At 50.1% G+C, this 9141-nt stretch overlaps 1 protein-coding gene across 4 annotated transcripts in view; it reads left to right on the top strand.

The window, feature by feature from the left end:
• Nucleotides 1-8449: 8449 nt before the first annotated feature.
• The window catches only part of PER2 (period circadian regulator 2), a 46358-nt gene continuing 45666 nt past the window's right edge, over nucleotides 8450-9141 (top strand). For all 4 annotated transcript variants that reach the window (XM_049888568.1, XM_049888566.1, XM_049888565.1 and 1 more), the window contains exon 1: nucleotides 8450-8558. The gene's annotated coding sequence lies outside the window, so the exon portion shown is untranslated. The remainder of the gene's footprint in view (nucleotides 8559-9141) is intronic.

The following is a 9141-nucleotide window of genomic DNA, read 5'->3' as shown; positions in this document are numbered from 1 at the left end:
ACACCTACACTCCAAGGAACATCTGGGGCCACCAGAAATTAGGAGACACCAGAGAAGATCTTCCCCTAGAGACTTTAGAGGGACCGGGCACTTGCCGACACCTTGAATTCAGACTTGTAGCCACTAGAACTGTGAGAAAACAAATTTCTGTTCTTGTAAGTCCCCAGTTTGTGGTATCTTGTTAGAGCAGCACTAGGAAGCTTATACGGTACATTCGTTGTGCTGTCTACCTACTGAGAAGTGTTTCCTTTCTTCATCTTTTTTTTTTTTTTTAATTAAGTATAGCCTTTCCTTTGTTTGGGGAAGTTACATGTGGGGTGTATGTGTGCATCTGCGTGTGTGTGTGCGTGCACACTCTTGCTTTCCCCAGGGAGTCAAAAGATCAACCCATGACATGGATGTGCAGCCCCCGTCCTTCTTCATTTCACCCTGAAGAAGATTCTGTGAAAAGGGACTAGCTCACCTTTGCACAAAGCTACCTGGCCTGGAATGTTGTGCCCATATCTCCATTGCCCTTTGCAAAAGGCACCCTCAGCATCACAATGTTATGGCCGTGCTCCACCCTTCCAGTGACAATAACCTCCCGGAGCATGTGGAATAGAAGTGGTGACAGGGAACATCCTTGCTTTGTTCTTAATCTTGGGGGGGAAGGGAAGAAGGGGGAGACCCGTTGCCATCAAGTCGTTTCCAACACATAGCCACCTTATAAGACAGAGTAGAAGGGCCCCATGCGATTTCCTAGGCTATAAATCTTTAGAGAAGCAAACTGCCATGTCTTTCTCCCACAGAGTGGTTAATGGGTTTGAACCGCTGACCTTTTGGTTAGCAGCCAAGCACTTAACCCATTGCATCACTGCTAGGTGTGATATTAGCCTCAGGTGGCTTGTTTTTTATAGATGTCCTTTATCTTACGAACTTTCGCTGCTATTATAGTTTGCTGAGAGCTTTTTCTTTTTTTTAAATCATAAATGAATATAGCGAGCTTTAAACCCGTGGTAATTTTTACTATTTTAAAATATCTCCACTCAATAAATCTAATCTATTTTTTGTAGATCTGCAGGTAATTTAAATTGTCATAGCTTTGTCTCCACTATACACTACTCTGTATAGATTTGCTTTCTTCATTATTATATCTTAAAACAAAAGTTATAAATGAATAAAAAAAAAATAGTGCTGCAAGATTCCATCTTCTTTTTTTAAATTTTATTGTGTTTCTGGTGAAAGTTTACAGTGCAAATTAGTTTCTCATTCAAAAATTTATACACAAATTGTTTTGTGACATTGGTTGCCATCCTCACAATGTGTCAGCACTCTCCCCCTTTCCTTTACACCTCGGGTTCCCCATGTCCATTCTTCCAGGTTTCCTGTCCCTTCCTGCCTTCTTGTCTTTGCTTTTGGGCAGGTGTTGCCCGTTTGGTCTCATACACTTGACTGAACTAAGAAGCAGATTCCTCACGTGTGTAGTTATTTGTTTGATAGGTCTGTCTAAGCTTTGGCTGAAAGGTGGGCTTTGGGTGGCTTCAGTTCTGAGGGGACTTCATCTCCTTTATGCTGTGGGTCTCCTCTCCATTTCTACAGGAATCCCCTGGTTAGATGTGCGCCCAGCTCGTGTCTCTTATTATCAATTTTGCAAATAAAAGGCATGGTTTTAACCAAAGTCAGGAAACCATTTGCTATCATGTCGCTTGAGAAAGGATTAACACGTCAAACTTCCTGGTCGTGAGACCATGAAAAGCAAGGCCGAGGGCCTGACAGAATGAAAATGGTACACTTGGGCGAGTGGAGGGAGCGTGGGAAGTTTTGGTAATGGCACCATGGTGCTCATGGCTTGTTTGCTGGTTACGTCTTGGCCTTGGAACCCTGAGGCTGCGTTGTGGGTCATATTTTGTGATCTCTGGCAGCTTGAGCCCCTTCTCAGAGCTTCTGGGCCAATACCTCTGCATTCCTGGAGGGGCCCAAGGAAAGGAAGCTTGCCAACAAGACCTCCTTGTCTGAGGTCATCCTCAGGTCTGAGGTGACCCACATGTCCAAGGTGGTCCCCATGCCCGAGATGATTCCCATGTCTGAGATCATCCCCATGTCTGAGGTGGTCCCCACGTCTGAGGTGGTACCCATGCCTGAGGTGGTCCCCATGTCTGAGGTGGTCCCCATGTCCGAGATCATCCGCATGTCTGAAGTGGTCCCCATGTCCGAGATCATCCCCATGTCTGAGGTGGTCCCCATGTCCGAGATCATCCCCATGTCTGAGGTGGTCCCCATGTCCGAAATCATCCCCATGTCCGAGGTGACACCATGCCTGAGGTGATCCCATGTCCCACAGCCTCTTCCAAGGGCAGGAGGCTCACTCCTCTCACTGAGTCGAGTGCCATCAGCTGTCTTCAGAGCCAAGAGCCTGGACAGGGCAGGACCCTGCGGCAAGGACTGAAACTTCAGTTCTTCCTATTATCAGTCATACCTGCGGAGAATTTAAAGAGTCAGACAGGCAACACGGCAGCCCTTCCACAGGCCTGTCTCTTCCAGTTCCTCTCTCCCTGGAGGCAAACGCTTCTACTACTTCAGTCAGTCCTTTTGGTGTTTACTCATGTGTTCATATTGTTACTTCCCAGCTTTCAGTTTGGGCATCACCTGTTGACTTTCCTTTATTTAGGACTGTAGCTCTTCTCAGCCCTTCACTCATTACACACTCACAGACACACCCTCGCCCACACACACTCTCGCACACACTAACACATACACATACATGCTTTCTCATACTCTCACACACTCATATATGCACACATACTCTCGTATACTCTCATACACACACTCCCTCACACTGTCACAGACACTCACACCTACATATACCTGCTCCCTCACACTGTCGCACACACTCACACATACACCCATACACTCACACATACACCCATACACTCTCACAGACACACATACACACACATACACCCATATACTCACACATACACAATACACTCTCACAGACACACATACACACACATGCTCTCTCACACTCTTACCACATACACTCTCACTCATATTGATACACAACTCTCACTCACACACTCTCTCACCATGTACACACACAGGCACACACACTCTCACCACAGACACACTCACACACTCTTTGTCATATACTCTCATGCACGGAACGCACTCACACATAAACATACACACTCCCACACGCTCTCATGCACACACGTACACACACACTAACATACACACACACTCTCCCTCACATGCATTCCCACCAGACACACACTCACACACTAATATACACACACTCAGACATACTGTCCCACACTCACACACATAGAAACACACTCACACACAGATTCACACATCGACACACACACACTCATACATACACACACCCCACACACACATTTGCACAGACTCACATGCACACATCATAGACTTGGCCCTGACCCTGGGAGGTTGTACCCTGCAGCCTTCTCTGTTGGGGCCAGGATGGGGGCTTCTGCCCAGGTCTATTCTGTTCTCCCTGCACTCACCCCCACCTTAGAGCAAAATTGCCTGCAAATCTCCTTATCAGCCCTTCTAACTCCTTACAAGCAGGGATCCACTGAGATGTACTTTTGTACGCCCTCCCCACCCCACCAATACTCAGGTGTCAACAAATATTTGTGGAGTGAATGAAAGTCTCCAATCATAAAAAGAAACCACCTGGAAGACACTGAAAATAGATTCGATTTAAGAGAGCTCTAGAAGCCAGTAATATTTGATCCTTGCTAAAATTAAAGATTTCAACATCTTTCAACTAAATGTAGGAGTGGGAATAGAAACGGCTAAGTTTAGGGAGGAAACGTGGCCTTAGGCAGCCTGCTGAACTTGGAGCAAGACCCAAGAAAAGTTGAGCACTCTCCGTGAGGTGTGGGTAAGCTGTTTCCAGAACAATGGGGCTCATCATTGACGTCAATGTCTGTGTGCAGGGCGCAGCTGGGCCTGGATCTGCCCGGCTTTTGTGGCTATGTTGGAGCGAGAGGGCGGGAGGCACAGGAGGAGGGGCCCTGATGGCGTGGGGTGTGTGGCAGGCCTCCCAGGGTCAGGTGCAAAGGTTGCCCCGTGACCCAGCCTGTGCCCGACTTGCATCTGTGTCTAGGGAAGCAGTCAAGGGAGGAAAGCAGTTGTCCTCACTGCTTCGGGAATGGGCAGCTCAGTCGGCCTGCAGGCTGCTAGTTGGTAAGTTTTCCTCCTCCCCATGTCTGGTGCCCAGGAGAGCCCAGGGAAGAACCAAGAGTGGAGGGTGACACCATGGCACTGGCTTCTTGGGCAATTCCTGGGGCCCCTTCAGCTCTGCAGGGCCAGCGAGCCCCACCTCCCCCTTCAGACTCTGCACCTTCAGAGACAAGGCCCGGCTCCTCTCGCAGACCCTACACCTTCGGGGGCAGCCAGGCCCACCTCCTCCCTCAGACTGTGCCCCTTCAGAGCCAGCTAGCCCCACCTCCCCGCTCAGACCCTGTACTTGAAGGGTCAAACACTGCCTATCTTCTCAAATCCTACATCTTCAAGGGAACAGCCAGCCTCACCTCCCACCTTAGACCCTGCACCTTTAGAGCCTGACCCAGCAGGCACTGTGCTGCCCAGGAGCTTGCAACCCATTTCCTGTTCCCTTAAATCTGTGCCCTCTACCCCATCTGAGAAATGCCGAGCATGTTCTTCCCTTTGGTTTTCTAACTCCAGGTCTTTGAACAAGTCATTATAATAGTTTGTCTTCTCGAGTCACCCTTTGAAATCTCTGTTTAGCTCTTTTACTTCATCATTTCTTCCTTTTGCTTTAGCTACTCTAAGTTTAAGAGCAAGTTTCAGAGTCTCTTCTGACACCCATTTTGGTCTTTTCTTTTCTATCTTTTTGATGAACTCTTGCTTTCTTCACGTATGATGTCCTTGATGTCATCTCACAACTCATTTGGTCTTCAGTCGTTAGTGTTCAATACATCAACTCTAATCTATTCTTGAGATGGTCTTTAAATTGAGGTGGGATGGGTATACTCGAAATCATACTTTGGTTCCCATGGACTTGTTCTAATTTTCTTCAACTTCAAGTTGAGCTTGTATAGCAGCAATTGATAGCCTGTTCTGACTGATGATACTGAGCTTTTCATCGTCTCTTTCCTCAGATGTAGTTGATTTGATTCCTGTGTATTCCATCTGGTGAGGTCCACGTGGATAGTCACCATTTATGTTGTTGAGAAAAGGTATTTGCAATGAAGTCATTGGTACTGCAAAATTCTATCACGCAATCTCCATTGTCATTTCTATCACCAAGGCCATATTTTCCAACTACCGATCCTTCTTCTTTGTTTCCAACTTTTGCATTCTAATCTCCAGTAATTATCAGTGCATCCTGATTGCATGTTTGATCAATTTCAGACTGCAGAAGCTGGTAAAAATCTTCAATTTCTTCATCTTTGGCCTTAGTGGTTAGTGCATAAATTTGAATATTAATTGTAATAAGTGGTCTTCCTTGTAGGTGTGTGGATATTATCCTATCACTGAGAGCGTTGTACTTCAGGATAGATCTTGAAATGGTCTTTTTGATGATGAACATGACACTATTCTGGAAGAAAATATTCAAGACACAAGTTGCAATATTGAAGGATTCTATGGGGAAAATACTAAACAATGCAGGAAGCATCAGAAGAAGATGGAAAGAATACATAGAGTCACTATACCAAAAAAAAAAAAAAAAACTGGTCAGTATTCAACCATTTCAGGAGGTAGTATATGATCAAGAACTGATGGTACCGAAGAAAGAGGTTCAAGCTGCACTGAAGGCATTGGCAAAAAGCAAGGCTCTGGGAATTGACAGAATACCAGTTGAGATGTTTCAACAAACAGGTGCAGTGCTGGAAGTGCTCACTCGTCTATGCCAAGAAATTTAGAAGACAGCTACCTGGCCAACCAACTGGAAGAGATCCATATTTGTACCCATTTCAAAGAAAGATGATTCAACCGAGTTCAGAAATTATTGAACAATATCATTAATACCACAGAAAACTAAAATTTTGTTGGCGATCATTAAAAACCAGTTGCAGCAATACACCAAGAGGGAACTGCCAGAAATTCAAGCCAGATTCAGAAGAGGATGTGGAACCAGGGATATCACTGCTGCTGTCAGATGAATCCTGACTGAAAGCAGAGAATACCAGAAAGATGTTTACCTGTGTTTTATTGACTATGCAGAGGCATTCAGCTGTGTGGATCATAACAAATTATGGATAACATTGCGAAGAATTGGAATTCCAGAACACCTAATTGTGCACATGAGAAACCTGTACGTAGATCAAAAGGCAGTTGTTCAAACAGAACAAGGGGATACTGAGTGGTTTAAAGTCAGGAAAGGCGTGCATCAGGGTTGTATCCTCTCACCATACTTACTCAATCTGTATGCTGAGCAAATAATCTGAGAAGCTGGACTATATGAAGAAGAACGGGGCATCAGGATTGGAGGAAGGGTCGTTAACAACCTACATTACCCAGATGACACAACCTTGCTTGGTGAAAGTGAAGAGGACTTGAAGCACTTACTGATGAAGATCAAAGACCACACAGCCTTCAATATGGATTACACCTCAACATAAAACAAAAATCCTCCCAACTGAACCAATAAGCAACATCACGACAAAGGGAGAAAAGATTGATGTCAAGGATTTCATTTTACTTGGATCCACGATCAATGCCCATGGAAGCAGCAGTAAAGGAATCAAATGACACATCGCATTGGGCAAATTTGCTGCAAAAGATGTCTTTAAAGTGTTAAAAGGCAAAGATGTCACTTTAAGGACCAAGGTGCGCCTGACCCGAGCCATGGTGTTCTCAATCACCTTATATCATGTGACAGCTGGACAATGAGTAAGGAAAACTGAGGAGGAAGAAGAATCGATGCCTTTGGATCATGGAGTTGGCAAAGAATATTGGATATACTGTGGACTTCCAGAAGAAGGAACAAATCTCTCCTGGAAGAAGTACAGCCCAAATACTTCCTAGAAGCAAAGATGGCAAGACTTTCTCTCATACTCTTTGTACATGTCATCAGGAAGGATCAGTCCCTGGAGAAGGACATCATGCTTGGTAGAGTAGAAGGTCATGAAAAAGAGGAAGACCCTCAACGAGCTGGATCGACACAGTGGCTACAACAATGGGATCAAGCATAACAGTGATTGTGAGGATGGTGCAAGACCAGGAGATGTTTAATTCTGTTGTGCAAGGGGTCACTATGAGCTGGAATCAACTTGGATGGCACCTCTAAACAACGATAACTGCATCTGAGCAGGTCTGCTCTCTCCACGGACACTTCAGACAGGGTTGGGGCCTTAAGAGGCCCCAAACAACTTTACCAAAAGAGAAAATGGTCTCAGCAAAGGTGCTCAGGGTCCAGAGCCGCCTCCCGGAATGACCCCACCCGTGGCTCCGGTGTCTCTGGAACTCGCCTTTCAGGAAGGCCCCCCTTTTGCAAACATCTCCCCGGTCCTACTCACACTTGGGTGCTGCTTCCGTCGTGGAGCCTCTGCGGGGAGCTCCGGCCCTGTGATTTATAACCTACATCACCCAGTTTAGCATTTGAGTTTCCCTTTTCACAGTGGGTGGGTCTTGCCTCCCTAATGATGTGGTTGGAACAGTGATATCATTCATTGATTAATTTATACCTCCCCGTGGTAACAATGATCGTATTTCCTGAGCCAAAAATTGTGACACATGGTCTCGAAAGCAAAAAAGGCGTCTGAAAGCGGACCATCCTGGGGATCTGGGACAAGTGTCGAGCACCTGCACCTCGGTAGTGGGCGGCCTGCAACCCGAGAGCCTCCCTCCGCCTGGGCAGCCTGGGCAGGATCAGCGACGCAGGGAGCGAGGGAGCGGAAGGCTGAATGGGAACCAGCGACTAAATGGGCACGCGCGTCTGAATGGGAGCGAGTCCACGGGTGGCACCGGCTGAATGAACGGGAGGGGTGACCGAGCGATTTCCGCAGGGAGGCTTTGGCCGCCGGGCCGCGCCTCTGGCCGGCCCCCCAGGTGGCGGCCTCCCCGGGCCTGGGCTTCGGCGGCGCACCGTCTCCCGGCAGAGGCGCGCCCCAGCCGCCAGCGCTGCGCTCGTCGCCCCGGACCCGGAGCTGCGGCCCGGCGCCCCCGCCCCGCAGTGGTACGCGCCACTCCGCGCTCCCCGGCCGCCCGGCGCGCGGCGTCCTGAATGGAAAGGCGGAAGTGGAAGGGACCACTGGGGAGGGCGCAGAGGGGGGCCCGTGCGCGCCGCGTCCTCATTGAGAACCGACGCGGGGAACATGGAGTTCCATGTGCGTCTTATGTAAAGAGAGCGGCAGGCGCCGCAGCCAATGGGCGCGCGCTGCTCGCCGGCCCCGCCCCCTCGGGTATGCAGATGAGGCGGCGTCGTGGCCAATGGCAGGCGCGGGGGCGGGCCGGCGCGCGCGGTCACGTTTTCCACTATGTGACAGCGGCGGCCGGTGAGCCCAGGCGGGGGCTGCGGAGAAGCTGCCGGGCGGACGGACGGACGGACGGACGGCGGCGGGACGGGGACGCGGGGCGCCTCGGTGAGTGCGGCCGGGGGTGCGGCGGCGCCGGCAGGTGGCGGGCGCTCTCGGCAGCCGGGCTCGCGCTTACGTAACTGCCTGCCGGGCGCGGGTGGGTCTGGGGTCGGCGCTCGGGGGGGTCTGGGGTCGGCGCTCGGGAGGGTCTGGGGTCGGCGCTCGGGAGGGTCTGGGGTCGGCGCTCGGGAGGGTCTGGGGTCGGCCCACCGGCTCTGGGATCGGCGCTTGGGAGGGTCTGGGGTCAGCCCCCCGGGTCTGGGGTGGGCGCTCAGGCGGATCTGGGGTAGGAGCTCGGGTGGGTCTGGAGTCTGCGCTCTGAGTCTGGTGTCCGCTGCCCGGGCCCGGGGTCGGCGCTCGGGTGGCGCTGGGGTCCGCGTCCCGGGTCTAGAGTTGGCGCTTGGTCGGGGCTGGGGTCCACGCGCGAATCTGGGGTCTGCGGTCGAGAGGGTCTGGGATCCAAGCGGGCGGCGGCGCCCGGCTGCCTTCCTCAGCCCCCCGCCACGGGCACGCGAACCCCTAGTGTTCTGGGAAATTTGAATGCTCCGAGCTTGCAAACGGTGAAGACGGCGCTGGGGTGGGGAGTGTG

The sequence above is a fragment of the Elephas maximus genome, chromosome 6, assembly GCF_024166365.1.
Source record: "Elephas maximus indicus isolate mEleMax1 chromosome 6, mEleMax1 primary haplotype, whole genome shotgun sequence".
In the NCBI taxonomy this organism is placed as follows: domain Eukaryota; kingdom Metazoa; phylum Chordata; class Mammalia; order Proboscidea; family Elephantidae; genus Elephas; species Elephas maximus.
Note: the sequence above shows the minus strand (reverse complement) of the source record. Positions and strands in the feature narration are given on the sequence as shown.